We start from the raw sequence: 17,566 nt of genomic DNA, 5'->3' as shown, positions 1-17,566 counted from the left end.
ATGAAACTGCCATGAAAACATTTTCTAGCTGACAATTTGCCATCGGCACATTAGAAAAGCACCATATACAAGTTATTACTCTGAAAGCACTATCAAAGGCAAAGGGAGTTCTGATTTTAGCTAGAAAGGCCAATTCCATTACTGTCCATCTCTTTCCATCATCTCAAATTTTATTTACTCTTTCTTATCAAAATATGAACATGCTACTGCCATCCAGTCCCTGGAAATTCTGCTTATGACAGAACCAGCTGGCAACATAGGTCTTTATCTGCTTAACCTTCAGTGTAGGACTGATCAGAAACAGCTGTCACATTCTTTCAAATGTGTAATTCCTATGAACAAAGAATAGGTATTTTTTATTTTATTTCTAAAAAATAGATATTTTTCTGTTTTTCAAGGCATATTCGATGCAAACAGTACACTTTGGCATATTTGTTATGTGAATTTTTGCTCCTTTCACCTTTAGCAATTTCTTTCCTGCTTCCTCTGACAATCTAAGCACAAAATGATCAAGAACTGAGCTATCAATCCTTTAAAGTATCTCCAATAGCCCAGTACTTTGAAGTCTATGTCCAAAGCACAGCATGCAGGTATGGTCCCAAGAGGCCCATCAGTTTTTGTGCCTATGCAGGACTCAATCTTACAGCCTCCATGGCTACCCAGTTCTCATTACCTCCTGCTTTTTCTTTTTGCTTGACACCATGCGAGTTTGAAATACCCTGTTGAGGTTTTGTAGACAAAGTTTCTTGCTCCTGCTTCAATCCATCAAACTATGAATGAAGTACACCTGCTGCACTAAAATTCATTGTATAAAGCAGTGAAGGAGTATGGCTTTCAAACTGGGTCTGCTGAGATTCTCCAGAAAAAGTAAAAAACAAACCTTTATCTTATTTTTCTTACTGGACAGAATTAGCATAGTTGTCTTGAAAATCCTTGAAATAAGGAATTCTGACTCAGAAAAGGATAAATGACTTAAGTATTCAGGGTGCTACTGTCAAGTGCTTTGAGAGAAGATAGGTTCGTTACTTGCTGTCTTCACATAAATATCAGGGATGGGTCAATAAAATATCATAAAAACATGCTGCAAATAGAAGCATAATTTAAAATACAAGAAGTATTTGCAGAACAGTCCATCATGGGTGAAACCTAGAGTCTTCTTTACCACACATTCCTTTAGCAGGACATGTGTATACTTCAGAGACAAAGAATCAAAGAAACAGACAGCTCTGGTTCCAGTTCTGCGTATTGTGACATTACTTGGTAGCTTTGAGGGTTGTGGATTGTTTCTACAGAGTGCTGTGGCACTGACCTATGAAGCCAGTTTTACCTGAAATACAAATGACTACACCAAGCTTGCTTGAGCTAAGCTAGATTCTGGCGCATTTTGTTCCATTTTACCTTCAGAACAGTGGTCATAGTGAGGTATTTCCAGTGAGGTGGCTGACAGACAAGCTTGGAAGAATGATGCTGCTGTGGTTGTAAATGTTACAATCCATCCCAGACCATTCCTGGTTTAGGCGTTAGTGCTAGAAAAGAGGCATCAGACAGGGATGTATTTCTATGCACATCCAAGGCTGCAAGTCACAGCCTAACCCTAGGAGTTGTGGCTTAAGGCTTCCTGTAGGAACCTTAAAGCTCCGGGGCTCTGGGTACCCACTTTGTCCCTTTTACAATCTGCTGTACCCGCAAACAAAATGCACAGGAAAACCAATCTATTAGTGTAAGGTAAGGTAGAGTGATGAAGACACCTCCAGACTCTTGGCTAAATCACAAGACAAACTGGCAGGAAATCAGGGAGGTTTCTGATAATGTCTGCTTGTGTTTCAGCCACATTTCTTTGCAATCAAGTTCCCTCCACGAGGTACTTTGGTTTTGACAAGTAAGCATTTTCCTAGCAAAACCCTGTTTCAGCAAAAAAAACCCCATCCCTACTAGTTCTGCTTATGATTAGTGTAAGGCCCTGTTCTGTGTAAAGCCCAAGGGTGTGTTCAGTTAAGAGGATTTTCACTGTTTGATTTGTAGCTTAGAGCCTCCCTATCTACTGTTCGAAGTCACAAAAGGTACACTAGAGGAACTGTGCTTCCTCCTAACTGGTAGAGCTGTTCCCTGGGGTAGTTAATTAGCAGGCGGGGGAGAAACACCCTTATTATTCCAGAGTCTAATGAATGTCTGTTTCATTCTCCTACGATTTTCTTTCAGAAATCGAGGAAAATGATGAAAGGAAAAATGGCAGGAAAAAAAAAAATAAAAAAAATAAAAGATTCAGTATCTGAAGTTCCAAAGCCTCTTTCCTGTGGCCTGTTTGAAGATACATACCTACTTTTTCGGTATGCTCAACACTGGCGATAAATACTTCAAAGAAAGTTGGAAATCTTTTGTTAGCATTCTGAGCTTGCAGGCGGCACGTTTGGGGTCTACCTCCCAGTCTCATAATACATTAACAGCCCCGTTGATGTGAGTGAAACCGTGGGCATGCCTACAAATGTAAAATAAGGTGGGAAGTGTGTTTACAGTGCAGTTTCTATTGTCAGAAGCACAGGACAGCGGGTCACAGCACAAGGAAAGGAGGATGCAGTCCTTAGGGTTTAAAATCTTTAAATCCATCTGAATTAAAAAAGTTCTGGCTGCACTGTGATCTTATACAGGAATTTCACATTCATTTTTATTTGATGTGTATGAAGTATAAATAAATAAAGTGTCTTGAAATTGCTAATACTGTAGGAATTATAAAGCAATTAGAGTGAAAACAGAACGTTTTAAAAGCCCCAGTCTTCTTTACTAGCACCCAAAACCACATCAGTTTGTGATGCCATCCATCTTTCAAACGATCTTGTAAACTCATCGATATTTGGTTGGGATCATCAGACAATCTTTGGGCAGCTTGAAGTAGATCGATTTCACCTGTGCACTGCTAGATGGTATGCCTTATTTTGTGTTCTGAAAGTGGCAGCTTATAACTCAAAGTGAATGACCATTATGAAATTTAAAGATGCACATCATTTAAAATAAAAACTAAAAAAAATGGGAATTCTGGAAACCCAACAGAATTACTGAGCTGTCCTCTCAGCTGAAAATCTGCCCTTTAGTGATTGTGAAAAGGAAAATAAAAGTGTAATAAAGAGCTGGAAGAGACCATCTATCTCCTTTTAGATCATTGTTTTGTTTAGAGTTGAGGCTGAACCAAAAGCCTAATTCAGACATAGCCAGTGTTTGGAAGCAGTCACATAGTGGTCCCCTCAGATATTCAAAACTGCTGATAGCTGCTCACAACAGACACTAATGACAGCCCTTGGAATGTGTTTTGTCAAATGCTCTACAGTCTTTAACACGTTCCCCATTAACTATCAATTACCTCGAAGTATAATTATGTTGCTGGTTTTACAGATGGGTAGACTGAGACGGAGAGGCTGAGTCAATGAGGACAACAGGCCTTAGCCCAATGAAGACCAGAACATGAGATTTCATTGTGATTTCAAAGTCATGGAGATCTTGGTATCTTAAATAGGCTGGTCTTGTCGTTGTTTCTGAAGTGACATTTAATCACCCCAATACACACTGTACTATGCAGGCTGCAATATCCAACTATATTAAAGGACAATCCTGAATTTCCCATCATACACACACAATATTCTGCCACCCAGAAAATCTTTTATCAGCTATACCTGAACCTGTCTCTCACCAACAACCTTTTAAAGTTCCAAACTTCTAATGTAAATACAGCAAGAGAGGCAGCTAAAAACAGTACTGAACAGAGAGGACTGTAGTATAATAAATACACCAAGCTAAATAAATCTGGAAGTACTTTCTTCTAAATTGCAGTAGGGCTGTAAGCATTGACAAGATTAAAAGTCAATGAAGCAGTGAAAATAATTTATAAGATGTATCCTCAAAGTTCATGGAATGTCGATATGGTAAATATCTTTAAATGTCTCTAAATACAAAGCAATTTTTCTTGGGATGTATAGGCTCAGATTTATTAAGCCATTTAATTATTTTGACAGTCCTCAAACTTTGAGATGTTGATTGATTCTAATCAGTAGATTTGTAGCTGAATCACTGTTTGTCAAATTGCTGTTAATGAAGCAAATAAAGCAATTTTTCCTTAACATGCACACATTTCTTTTGTATACATTACGTACACCATTCATCTGGGTATAAAGCAGAGCCTTACCCATTTCTACAACACAAACTGCACTATGGTAACAGCAAAGCAACCTAGGCTTCCTTTGTAATTTTAATTTATAATGGAAATCTAATTTACAGCAGTGGCACTGTGTAAAAATAAGAAATCCATCTCTGGCTGTGTGAACGCCTCCAGCTGCAGACAGTAAAACTGCTGCCAGTAACTTCAGAAAGACCAGCATGGCCTTTGGAAGCTGAAGTCTGACCTGCTGCAATGCATCAGCTTTCACATTTCTGGGCCAGCTATTCTGGAGTGGTCAGCCCAGCAAGAGCTACACTATAGATAAATATATCTTTATATGTATATGTAGATATATGAGATAAAATCAGCAGCAATTCTGAGCTGTTTTGAATCTATCATCAACTATTAATAGTTGGCTAGGCGAAAAACACTTCCTTGCTTAAGAGGCTGTCTTCAGCATTTTGATTCATGGGAAATTTTCCTCCTCCTATTCTGAAGCAATGCGAGCAGCTCCTGCTTTGGTAGATTGTACTGGGAAATTGCTAAAGGCTTTTTGGCTTTTATTGCTGCTGGTAGTTTTACCCTTCTCCCCATTTGTTATTAACAGTGGAGGAAGCAGAAGGGAACGGGTATCTGAGGAGCTGCTGGTTGCCCCTGCCTTTGGTCTGTTTGGCTCATTGACTGCAGATGAGTGTGTTGTGGCAGCAGCATCCTCATTCTTACCTTTGCTCTAAAGTTTTGTCTGTACTGAGATTAGAGCTTGGTTTTCTAATATGGATGGGCCTGTAGGGTCAAAAGTACCATGTTGAAACAGAATTCTTGGAAAATACAAGCTGATACTGCAGAATCTTTGGCAATTGAGCAGTTCAATAGGATCACTATTGTCTCATCTACCCTGCAACAGTGACCTGTAATTGAATCAAAGGGACCACAGTATTTTATCTGGGCCTCTTTAAGTAGTCGGAATTACATTGTCAAAGTAGATCTATTTTTATCCATTATGAAATTGGTTTTTCACCAGACTTTCAGCTGGCTGAGAACAGTGTAAGTGTGATGGGGGAATAAAACTGCAGAGAGCTGTGACCAAGCTACTGCTGATCTTCTAGGCCCACATCATAGCTTGTCCCTCTGATGTCAGGAGAATTTGTGATGGTTGCCAGATGCCAGGCCCACCTCCAAGGTGTTCCTCTACTACTGAGTACAGAATACTTCACTTGTAAAATACAGTAGGAGCATAAAAGATGCTAAAAAATAAGTTCTGTTCTGTTGTTCCTTGCTAAAAACTTAGAACTTGTAGCCAAGACAATCAGGATATCAAATCATTAATGAGAAGTACAAACACGTTACTTTCACATCACTGCTCAGAGTATGAGCAGACTTAGCCTGTGCCTGTTCTCCCAGCTGTCTTCTATGTTAAAGGCAGTTCTTGCGTTGCCCTTTTTTGTACAGTCCATGTCCTTTGTAGGGCTTCAGATAATGCAGACTAAACTTTGTGAAAAAATTACAGAACATGCTCCAAAGGTCGGAAATGGGAACAGAAAAACAGGTTGTGTGTCCATGAGTTTTTCTTGCCCATACAGTCTTTTTTTGCCTCCCTTTCTACTTTCTCATCTGATCAGCCACAAGGAGAGATCAAACAGGGTGAATCAAACAAGTGAAAATAATTCAGAAGGTTGTGGAGGTTTTCTTCAGCCACAGCATCAATTCAGCTGAATTGCAGCATCACTCTGTACATTTAAGTTGTACATTAATATTGCGCTCCTTGTATGATAAAAGGCTATAGAATATTTTTTTTTAACCACAGTCAAGTTAAGGCAGCATTTGGAATCTTTTGCATTTCTAAAATTCAGTGATTCTAATTACGGAACATCAAAGCTAAAAAAAAACAATGCTAAGATGCAGTTTGGCAGCACAAAGAAAAGGCCAGAGCACCTGAACTGATCTTTCTGTGCCTTCAGAAACACTTGCAAGAGCAACCTGTGACATCCTCAGAACAATGTAGACAGCAGAGTAGCAGTGCTGCCCTTTCCCACTGTGATGGCCCCTCAAAAAGCAGCAGAAATATATTCACTAACCTCTGAACACCACTGCGAAAGGAAGCTAGGGTCTATTTAAGGACCATTTTGCATCTCTGTGAAATGTGCAGTGAGGAATGTCACAGCTGGGTAGCAGTGGTAACATAAGAGGAATGACAGATTCTAAGTGACAGGAAAAAACAGGACAGAAAAGGACAGGGGAGAGGTTTGGTGTCCATAAAAGCAGGGGAATATATGGCTTGGAATATGGGCAAGGTAAAAGTCATGGTAGTGCAGGCATCAGAATAGGACAGTCTGAAAATGAGCATGGCTCCAAAAGAATCTGGGCCATGCTGGGCACATTCATCCTCTAGCACAGCTTTTATTTCATCTTTTCATCTCCTGGCAGTAACCAAAGTTGACAGGGGCTGCTGGAGCAGAATTTCAGTCTATTAAATGAAGGTGGGTATCCTCAGTTCTGCACAGAAATACAGACTGAGTTGATAAACCAGCTGAGTTCAGCTGAAATTACAGGGGGGAAAGCAGATAAATTGAAATTTGGACTGGAGCACAAGAGCCAACAGCAACTCTATATTGTGGTTGAGAGACGTAATGCCCTGAAGTACTAGCAAAGGTATTTTTGCATCTCATCCTGAGGGTCCTACGGATTTTTTTTTCCCTGAATATGTCCTAAAAATCCCAACCTTGATGTTCAAACTTAAAATTATTTTGAGCAAACCTATTTCCCTGGTGAGTTGCCCTCTTTTCTTCTGCAGCAAATTTCTTCTATTTGACTCCCAGTTCTGCACAAAGTGATTTATTAGAGAGGCTGCATTTTTTTCCCCCTTCTGGAAAGTGTCAGTTTCTGCACAAGATCAAATAACATCCTGCGCTTTAGTATTGACTAATTTTAATTATTAAAACCTTTCTCCCAGGAAAAACTCTTGATGCTGTTTCCAGCAAATTTTAATGGAATTCAGGAACTTCTTTTCTTGAGGAGATCAGGAAACACTGGAGACAGAGTTCTCACTTTAAACCGAACTCACAGTTCAATAAATTGTTTTTTGTAAGTAGGAAGAACTAGTTTTTTCCTTTACCTTGTGTCTATCTATGTGTATCCTTTTAAATTTGCAATAATGGGTTTGCAAATTACATACTATTACTCCAGCTTTTGCAAACCTGTTGTTGCAAAAGCTGGAGTAATAGAAGCACGTAATTTGTTATGCAGTAAAACTTAATCATATCTATATTTAAAAGAACTGTAAAGCTAAATACATACTTTGCATATATACTACACTTATTAAAATCAGAAATCGATCATTTATTACTTGTCATTTTAGTGATATGCAGTCCTCATTGCTATAGTTCTATATGGGGTGCTTTCCTTACAACAGCCTCGCACATTGATATTGTTCAAGTGTCAATGAAAACAAATAATAGCTACATTTGTATTATAATTTCTCACATTTAAGCTCTCAGGTTTTCGCATCATTGACAAATAATTAGATGTTCTAGCAAGGTAATAGGATAATTACAGTGTTGCTCCATAACTCAACATCTACAGGCAGCTCTATCTGCATTTAAAGTGTAATGCAACTTTGCCTACAGACATCACAAACCAGCAGATCTTACCACAACAACAAATTGTTTACTGCAGTATAATGATATCAAATACATGCTTAATGATGTAAGCTTGACAGAATAATAAAGTAATATGTACAGTCAACATTATCTACAATTAGGTGCCTACTTTGGTTGAAGTGTTCTTAACATTACGGTTCAAAGAGCTGGATTTTTATCTGCTGTAATTTTCAGCTCCATTTCATCTGTGCACTAAGAGAAAGGTTCCCTTTAGCTGTGCAAGAGCAATTCCACAGGATAATGTACATAACGTAGAAATTAAATAAAAGAAGACAGATAACTGCAGAAACTACAGCTGGTCAAATTCATAATGAGTAATTTCATGGGGGGAAAATAAGACAAAACCCAGAGGAGACAATGCTTGTATGAAATGGTCTTTCCTTGCACATCTAAGAAAGGGCAATACCATTCCAGTCACTGCACCAGCATTCATAAATACTTGCATGATTTTATGAGATTGGCATGAATTCAAAGCTAACCACAGTATTAGCCTAGCACTGCAGTCATACTGTGAGCATGCAGCTCCCCAAGTGCACAGGGAAAGCAGGACCCATGACTGACTCTTTGAAACCACCCTCCCAAGAATGCCCGGGCAGGTGGAGTGGCTGCTGTTGGGGATGGGAGAGGGGCCCAAGGCACTACAGGCTTCCTGCCTCCCCTCCTCAGCTATAATCAATAATGTCACTGAAGGAAATGGTGCTGTGACGAGAAAGTTGAAAGACAGGGGTTTCAAAGCTACAGCTGCATATTTCACAGTCCCTCTCTTCATTCAGATGTTAATCCCCATGGAAGTGGTGCTGCAGATCCCCATTCAGTTAGTGTTCCAGAGGTCTATAGCTCTTCCAGTAGGAACTGGAAGCAGCAAGAAATAAGTAGTATTTGCGTGGCAGCCAGAAATATTCTGAAGGCCAGACCCTCTGCCAGTGAGAATAAGGAGCTGCTTTCACAGCCTGACTGAGGTCAGGCTTTCTGCCAGCAGAAAAGAGTTTACTACATGAACAAAACAAGTTCCAAAGACTTTGATTTGGATCGTCACCCAAATTCACAATTTCTAATTGTGGAAAGCCCAACAGACTAAAGATTTTTTCAGGCATTCAGCATTTTGGAGCATGGCACATTCCCTGGATTTCTTCCATTAAGGGAAAAATATCCATTTGGCATTTCAGGTATTTCCATGCTGCTATTTTCAACATTTCAGCTACATAAATTAACCTGCAAATGAATACTGTCTGTGTTTTCTAATGGGAGAAAAGGCTTTGACTTCCATTGCCTGATGTAGAAAGCCTGCTGATGAAAACTGCAAGTGTGACTTCACTGCTGCCCCTTTCACCACCATCACGTCCAAGAGGCATATTTTGAGTCCTAAGGGGTTTCTGGACTCATCTACATTTTCAAGACAGTCATGTGAAACAGTGGTTTTGCAGATCCAAGATGCTGTTGCTTCACTCACCAGCCTTTCCAGTGAAGAGCTGAATTACCAGTTAGAAGATTCCAGATTCCTATCAAGTCAGATGAACATGAACATTCCCACACAGCATCTCCAAAGCACTCTGTGCTCAGAACCTCCTTTCCACAAACTTCAAGTCCCATTAGGCAGATCTGCTCCTAATGTTAGAGGTGATGCACCATGGCTTCACCTTCTGTTCATTCATCCCTCTAATTCCTAATGGAAGTGCTATTTGATTTTTACAGTGAGGATGCATAAATGATTTTCTTCATCCTTTTGTCAATTTAATTTTCACATCTTACTACTCAGACAGCCACAAGAGACATGGCAGGTACTGTATCTGATGGAATTGCAATTGGTTTTCATTATATTTCGCTGCCCTTCTGTTATTGACATAAACTCTTGACTAAAAGTGTATTCACAAAGGTAACTCTCGGCTCTACTTCCTAATGTTTAGATGGGATTTTCAGATGGTTTCTTGCTTCTAAGCATTTATATTCTGCAGACAGGACAAACTGTAAAGCCGAGGTCATTGATGTTAGGTAGTCTGCACAACAATTACCAGTGAGTTAGGAGAAGGTTGCTACTGTGCTGAAATATATAATTAGAAAGTTTCTGAAGCAAGTGGAATAAGAGGAGTTCTTTTCTTGTCTATATGAAGCCAAGACACTTATTTCTTGTGGATGCAGGGAAGCAGAATTGAGGGGTGGTATAAAACAGGGAATTGCAGAAGATACCTTTAACAAAGGTGGAGTTACAGCTACTGGAAAGGCTTCTGTGATCATCTCCTGTGTAAGTGGCACCAGTCAGCACTTGTGTGGCTGTACTGAACTGATTATGCCATGTGGCACTTTTCAGGGCCCTTTACAAGGTACCCAGAAGAATGCGTCCTTATGATAAACAAATGCTCTCTGTGTAATTTCATGCCCTTTTAATTTATGCCGTACTCATTTGTTGCGTAGTGTCTGCCAATATCTGACTTTATTTCACCAAATCTGTAGATAGAGCTGAAGGGCTTCCTTTATGAAACATAACTGGCTTAGTTATGACTTGTGAGTGTCACTTATCTTTCCTACTGAGTATAATGTCATTCAATTCATTTAGAAACAAGATCGTTTTATAGTTGTCTGCCTTAAGCTGCAGTATCTTATATTCTTAGATAATTCCAGTCCTCTTGGTTTGTCTGTGCTTGTTATTTGTCAACTTCAAACTTACCTTTCAAACTACAAACATGAAACTGTCTCCTACCCAATTTACACAAACAAAAAGGCAGTTGTATTTCTCATCACTTTAAAAGAAGCTTCCAGGATCTTCTCGAACCCAAACAAAACACCAAACAAAACACCCCCTTGCTTTCTTTGTGTAGGGTAGATCTGTGCCTTCTTTCCCCTCAGTCTCTGCACCTTAAACAGGAAATCCTGGTCACCTTTTTTTTCCTACTATATTATAAAATGAGGACAAAAGGGGTGAGGCCTAAGTCAACAACTAGATTTCCACTAGCCCAAATTCTATTAGCTTTTTCCCCTCATTCTTTTATTCATCAGTCTGTGATATTTCTCTATCTGCTCTTGCCCAACATGCCCACCCTTTGAACAGAAACGTAGCTACAGATGGCACTTTGGCAAGGTAGACCGAGAGCTCTAGTGGCATCACATGTTAGAGAAGGCTTGAACTGCTAATGCATCCCTGTCACACTGTTCAGTGACCTTGCACATGTGTCCTTTTGACTCAATGTCTCAGGGTAAGACAGTGAACAGTAAAACTAGCATCAATCGCTACTTCCACCACACTTTTTGACATGTAGGAACTATTTTCTGATGCTTTCTGAACTGACTGCTAAAGAAATACAGAATTCTCCCAGAAATTCACAGCACCGTTATATAACTGAATCTCCCAAATGGAGCATTTATACTGAATCCATCATCGTGGTGTCTGAGCATCTGTTGTATTTAAAATGAGAAAACAATTTGAATGTAGTGTTTAGTCAGAAAATCCTGCACAAATCCAGAGACAGGCTCATCTAATAGCCTTTTTTCCTACATTGCCCCTATTCTCTCTTAAGATGTAACTCTTGTAGATGATGGATTGGGTCAGTGCCAAATTATAGCTCGCAATGAAATTTTGCATCAGCCAAGACAAAATCAGCATTAAACATTTAAGATTTCATTTTGATCCTCACACAAAGTGAATTGCAGAACTGTTTCATTTATTTATGTTGACCCAGCTCTTGCACATCTGCTAACAGTGAATGACAAGAGTGGTTGACTGGCAGGTCAGCCAAAAATACACCCCATGTTTAGGGTAATTGGCAGTGGAATGCTTCCACAATGACTGCCCTGTCAAAAACTCTCCTCAAGTCACACAGCGATCAGCATCAAGCGCATCTGTGTACCTCTGGGGCTCAATTTGGGTTTTTCCTTCATTGTGTTTCCTACTATCTGGAAGAAAGTACAAATGATTGTGACACTTGCAACAGTTCCAGCAGCATTTGGATGGCAGGAATCCATCACCCTTCACATTTCTTTCTTCTGCCTATCACTTACTTTATTTTTTTGGTGTTAGCACAGAGGTGCAAATTCCTAATATCAAATTCTGAGCCATGCACAGCCCATCTGACCTCTGAAGTAATTTGTTCTTCCTGTAGTCCTGTGGATTCTTAAAAGAAACATCAAGTTTTAAATACTGTCTGAAATTACCCCTTTTCCTACTTGCAAATGAATTAAAGACTTACAGAGGAAATGAGAAGATACAGAAATATTCAGAAGAAATACTTTAAAATCTGCACTTCATTCAGATCATATTTTCTAGCTGCAATGACTGCATATAAACAAGTAATAAGTGTGTTTTCCTCTGTTAGTAGCTTCACCAGTGTAAGATACCAGGTCAGAAGCCAAACAGTCTGTTTCTGTCCTCCATCCAATTGGATCCTCACCACCTCTCTTCAAATACTGTTAAACACTCAGAGTTATCTTAGAACAGATGCCCTAGAACGCTTAAGACGCTCACCTTTTGCTTATATATCTGCATCCAGAGATAAGTGCTGTAAACCTAAAGAGTCAATAATACATGCTCGAAGTACCAGAGTGCTAACTACATGCCAGGGAACCCTGGCTAGAGCTGCCTGTTGAACACCAGTTGTTGAACAGAGGTATTTCAAGTTAGTTCTTATTACCAGCTCATGTAATGATGTGTTAGACACCATTTGCAGTTGAAGTGCTAATTCCTAGCTTAACATTTTTTCTAGTAAAGTATATTTTGCAGCCAAGCACATTAACCCTTGGTTGCATTTCCGCTTCACTGCATGATGCACTACTGCATTTCTCTGCATGTTTTTATAGAGCTGTCTGCTCAGAAGCAGCAGAAAACTGAGCTCCTTCCTTGCACTCTGAGTCTTATTTGTTTAAGTAAAAAAGAATTGCAACCTTTTTTATTTACCTTGGATACAATTGTTGGCGTATTGCTATAAATGTCGATGACAGGCCTTTCTATTAAACCACTTTTTTATAGGCATTTCTTTGATCACAAAATCACTGTCAACAGCACTAAAAAACCCAAAAAACAACATACCACATTTGTCAGCAACAGCCCAAAGAACATCAGATTTAATAGAGAGAACCTCAAGAGAGAGAGGTACAGAATTATTTCAAACAAATGGGGTTTGCCTTTCTCCTTTGTTATACTGAACTAAGTTAATCTTTTTAACTGATTTTAGTATGAAAACCATGGCAGTTTGCTGAAATGCCAAGTAAATTGCTGAAAGTGTGGGTTGCCACATAAAATTTATTTTACCAATTTGCCAACAACATGAGAGTATCTCAGTGCTGCGGGCTTATACATAAAAAATAACAGACGGGTACATCTATGGATTAATTCATAAGGATGTGGGTAATACCACCTTGGCAGAGCCTAACATTTCATGGCAGAGGACCCTGTTCATAAGAAAATGGTGGTTTTGTTTTCCAAAGACAATTACTGTAAATCCTAATTTCCATCTTAAACAGCATCTTCTGAGCCCACTACCAGCTCAGTTCTCCAGCTGTTACATTGAGCAGGCTCACAAAGCAAAAGAGACAGAGAACTGGACCACAGAGTTAAAGTCATTACCATGCCTGACTTGTAATGATTTGTGCCTTGAGCAGGCCACGAGTATCCTTGCACATGGGTGAGTGTGTGTGTGAATGAAGTTTGATCATTATAAGAATTCAGGGAAGACAACATTAACATCCAGCTTCAAATCCTTACCAATTATGAAAAAGCCGCAATTGACTTTTTTCTTTCTTGAATAGTCTATGTGATATTTAGGCCTATTTTTAAGAAACACACCATAAAAATGCTTCATTATTTGCCAAAGGTTGAAAAGTTTCCACCGCATCATTGCCAGGTATTGGTCTAATGAAACAAGACAACTGAGGACCACAGGTCCTGAGGAGCCTGGTGCATGTTCTCACAGGTGATGCCGTATCTCTGCAAGAAGCAGGGGGTATGTTTAATTTCATTTAAGACAAGCCTAAAAACATTGTTGTCAGCCACCCAAATTACACATTCTAGAACCAGGAGGCACCTTAATAAAATCCTTGCTTTCCCAAAGTGAGGAGCTCAGATCTCATTCCCGTTTATATCCACAAAGTTAATACCATAAATAAATCTTTGATGATATGACAGTATTGCTCTTTACAAAAGACCTGTAAGAGCAAGTGTATTTTAACTCTGGATATCAACCGTTGCTATGAATGGGTTTTAACTCATCCAAATTCTGCTCCTCACTGGACACCTGCCATGCAGAAATGACATTCCTTTGCTGTTTTTATTAAACTTTGGATAAACAAAAATGTATAATTTTTTCCCTTAATGAGATCTCAGCTGTTTTTTACCAGGACTGTGCATCAAAACAAACATTTAACCTGTCTTCTTGAGCAATTTCATTTGCTTTTGTTCCCTGCTGTGCTAGAAACATGCGTTGTGCTTGCTCTCAATCAGGTATCTCAACAGTTTATCAAGCAGCACAGCATAATACAAATATTATAGTTACAGATTAGCTGTTCTCTGCTGCCATTCACTTTGTGGTTTAGATCCCTTGTCATTTACAAATCAAAATGTTTATGCACTCAATTATAACACTTGCAAGTGAGAATAAAGGGTATTTCATTACCCCCAAGAGAACTATGGAAATGTTTGTAAAGCACTGTGTTGTTCTGTATTCCCTCAGTTTCACATTGCTCCATGTCTCACTGCAGCAGAACATCTCACAGTGATCTAACTTTGATAAAAGGGTTATGCCACGCACAAGATGAGCACTCTGTAATTCACAGAGGGCCTTTCTCCAAGTTAAAAGATTGCTAGAAGATTGCTCGAAAACAGTCCCTGGAATTTTTGGCACCTAAAACTATTGACACAGCAAACTGCCTCCTTTTGCTTAGCCAAAGAGGTCAAACGCCACACCGAAGATATCCTGCTGCTAGTTCTGCACAAACGTGCACATTTCCCCTGGCTGAAGGATCAAGCAAAACAGCAAAATGCATTACGGAGAAAAAAACAGAACAAATGAGATGCATATAGGGCTCAACGTTATCAAATTACAGGCAAAGAACAGGTTATTACCATTATGAACACACATGCATGTATGCTGGGAAAGGGGATTGGATGGTTTCCACACAGTGGCCAAAACATGAGCCATAATATCAGCCTATCTATATTACGGTGCTCCAAAGACACAGTCAGACAAGCTGAGAGGAGCGTGCTCAGCAAACCACCCCAATGTCCTGTCATCAGTTCCTGCTGACATTCCCAACATCACCAGCCTCGTGTGTCTAAAGTGCTGCATCTGCCCCTGGTCCAGTACGTGTTCGTGGGTGATGGCACAAGGGTACATTCTGGTTTTTCATCAGCTGAAAGGAAGTAATTAATCTTAATTCTCTTCTCCTCCCTGAAAACCAGAACTTCTATAGCTTGAGGAAAACAGAGATCAATCAGTTGTTCTGTGGCAAATTAATCTTAAAGGGGGAATCTTCCAAAGAAAATCAATGGTTTATAACAAGATTCCGTACTGTGTTTGAGCCCTGAAACTAGAATCAAAGGATACTTTCAGCATTGCAAGTTGACTCTTGTTCTTCTTTGGTTTTAATACAGTGTCATTGGTTGAAAAAGCAAGTTTTTCACATATGAGCCATTCTAATCGAGTGTGGCTTCACCTTCATGGAAGACTCCAGTAGTATTTAATAGAGACTGTAGAGACGACAGGTATTTGAGCCAACTTTAAAGAAATTATTCTCAAAAGAAGGAATTTCATAGGGATTTGTATTTTTTATCCTGTGTGTAATATTCTATATCCAAGACATCTTTATTCATTTGTACCTTTCTAAATTAGTCTGTTCCATATGAGAAACTTCGAATATGATGCCTCCCTACATGATCAATCTTTAAAAAAAAAAATAAAACCCCATAAAATTTAACCATGGTGCCATGGAAACAGCTTTAAAATTAATTTGGGTGCAGGAAGGAGGATACAACACAGAGAAAGTGACAGGTTTCAGAAGGAAAAATGTCTGTCTGGATCTTTATCCATTCCTGCATTAGATATTTCGGTTTATGAGATAATCTAAATTAACCTAATTCATTGTTAGTCTGGGACTTTGCACAACAGGAATTCTGGTCTGAAGCAGATTTCATCTCTTACTTCCTTGCTAATTCCCAAGTTTGGCTGCGGAGAGAACAGTTGTACATAAAAATATGTTACTAAGCCTAAAAACTGCACCGAGTGCACAGTCCCCAGAACCATGATGTTATCAAAGTTCAGTAATACCACAGAGCGATGACTAATGAGCCTATAACCTCTCTGTGCTGTGGAATAAATGCTCTCATTAATTCTGTACAAGACCTTTAGAAAACATGCTGCATTCATGCTGCCTCCTCACTGTCAGAATTTAGTAGATGACTTCATTGGCTGCTTTGACATTTTTACTTTTTCGTTCCAGTTTGGTTTGTTTGCTTGCCTTAAAAAGTGCCTACGGTGTGAACTGTAAAAGGGACAAGCAGTAGTTCCAATCCAGACAGGACAAAAGTAACTGAAATTAACACATTATAGCAATAATTTTGACCCTTAACTCATTTATTTTTGGTCTGTGAGCATAGTAAAGCTGTGTGCCAGCGATCTTCTAATCTTACTAATGCAAATAGTCTCTTTCCTTTCTGAATTTCCACTACTCCTTTTCCTCATCAATGCCCAAGCACTAAAACAGCATTGCTTGGGTATTTGGGAGGTGGAGGGGGGCCAGTGCGTGACAGATTTTCATATTAGGAAAGCTCATAAAATCTGATTCCAAGTACTGCACTTGAAAGAAGAATCCATTTTGCAGTCAGGGCAGAGTGTAAGAAGCAGAACTCTCTGAACACTCCCAGAGTTTGGACGTGTCATTTATTTCTCAACTTATCATAGACTGAGATAACAGTGGTGCAGCTTACACATAAACTGGGATACTTTTATAACTCAGAGCACTACTAGTGCACATGGTGGTGGTCATACATATATTTGGATGGCAAAGCAAGGTTTTGTCTTTGTAACTTGAACATGTGCTGGAGGCCAGACAGGGAACTCATGGTTGCAGAAAAATCCTTGCAATTATATTTCACTACTAAAGCACCAGACTTTGAGTTTACCCAAAAGACAAAGTTACCAGCGCAGGCACTGAACCCCCTTCAGTAGGTTTTAGGGTGGATTTGGTTTCTTCCTGATGATAAACACAGAAAGCACTCTATGATGAAAATCCTTACTGACAGCATTAGTCTTCAGCTATTTGTATGCTTAAAAAGACTACCAGATATAGATCAACATACTACTGATTTCATTCACAGTATGCAAGTCCAGAGATTTCAGTGGACAGCCTTTAGACTCATGCCAGCACATGGAAGACACTCCTGATTTTTAAATGCAAACATCAGGTTGCTGCAATTCTGAAAAGTGCCTGAACAATGACCTTACGTTCCTAACTGACATCTGAAAACTAGGAAAGATGTCTTGAGGCTAAATAAAGCTACTAGCCTTAGAAGTTTAACTGCCTCACAAGTTTGGTAAAGTCGTTCATCTTCAAAAAAGAGAGCTAGGAATTGCAATATAAATGATAACAGTGTCCAGTGATCCCAGGCAAATCAAGTACCACTGTTCTGGGCAAGAAATTTACACATGCTGCGAGAGAGATGAACTGTGCCTTCATAATTTAAGAGTTCCAGCAAATCATAAAACTAAAAAGCAGAAGGAAAGCTGCAGGAGCTAAGGAGAACCTGGTTAGCAATAATACTGTAAGTGCCTATCTGTAGGAGCTTTTG

The 17,566-nt window shown here is 39.3% G+C and overlaps 1 protein-coding gene across 3 annotated transcripts in view; it reads left to right on the top strand.

The window, feature by feature from the left end:
- CA10 (carbonic anhydrase 10) overlaps window positions 1-17,566 on the top strand; it is a 194,598-nt gene that overhangs the window by 162,462 nt on the left and 14,570 nt on the right. The gene's annotated exons all lie outside the window — the stretch shown is intronic.

The sequence above is a fragment of the Lathamus discolor genome, chromosome 13, assembly GCF_037157495.1.
Source record: "Lathamus discolor isolate bLatDis1 chromosome 13, bLatDis1.hap1, whole genome shotgun sequence".
In the NCBI taxonomy this organism is placed as follows: Eukaryota; Metazoa; Chordata; class Aves; order Psittaciformes; family Psittacidae; genus Lathamus; species Lathamus discolor.
This window is presented reverse-complemented; position numbering and strand designations above follow the sequence as displayed.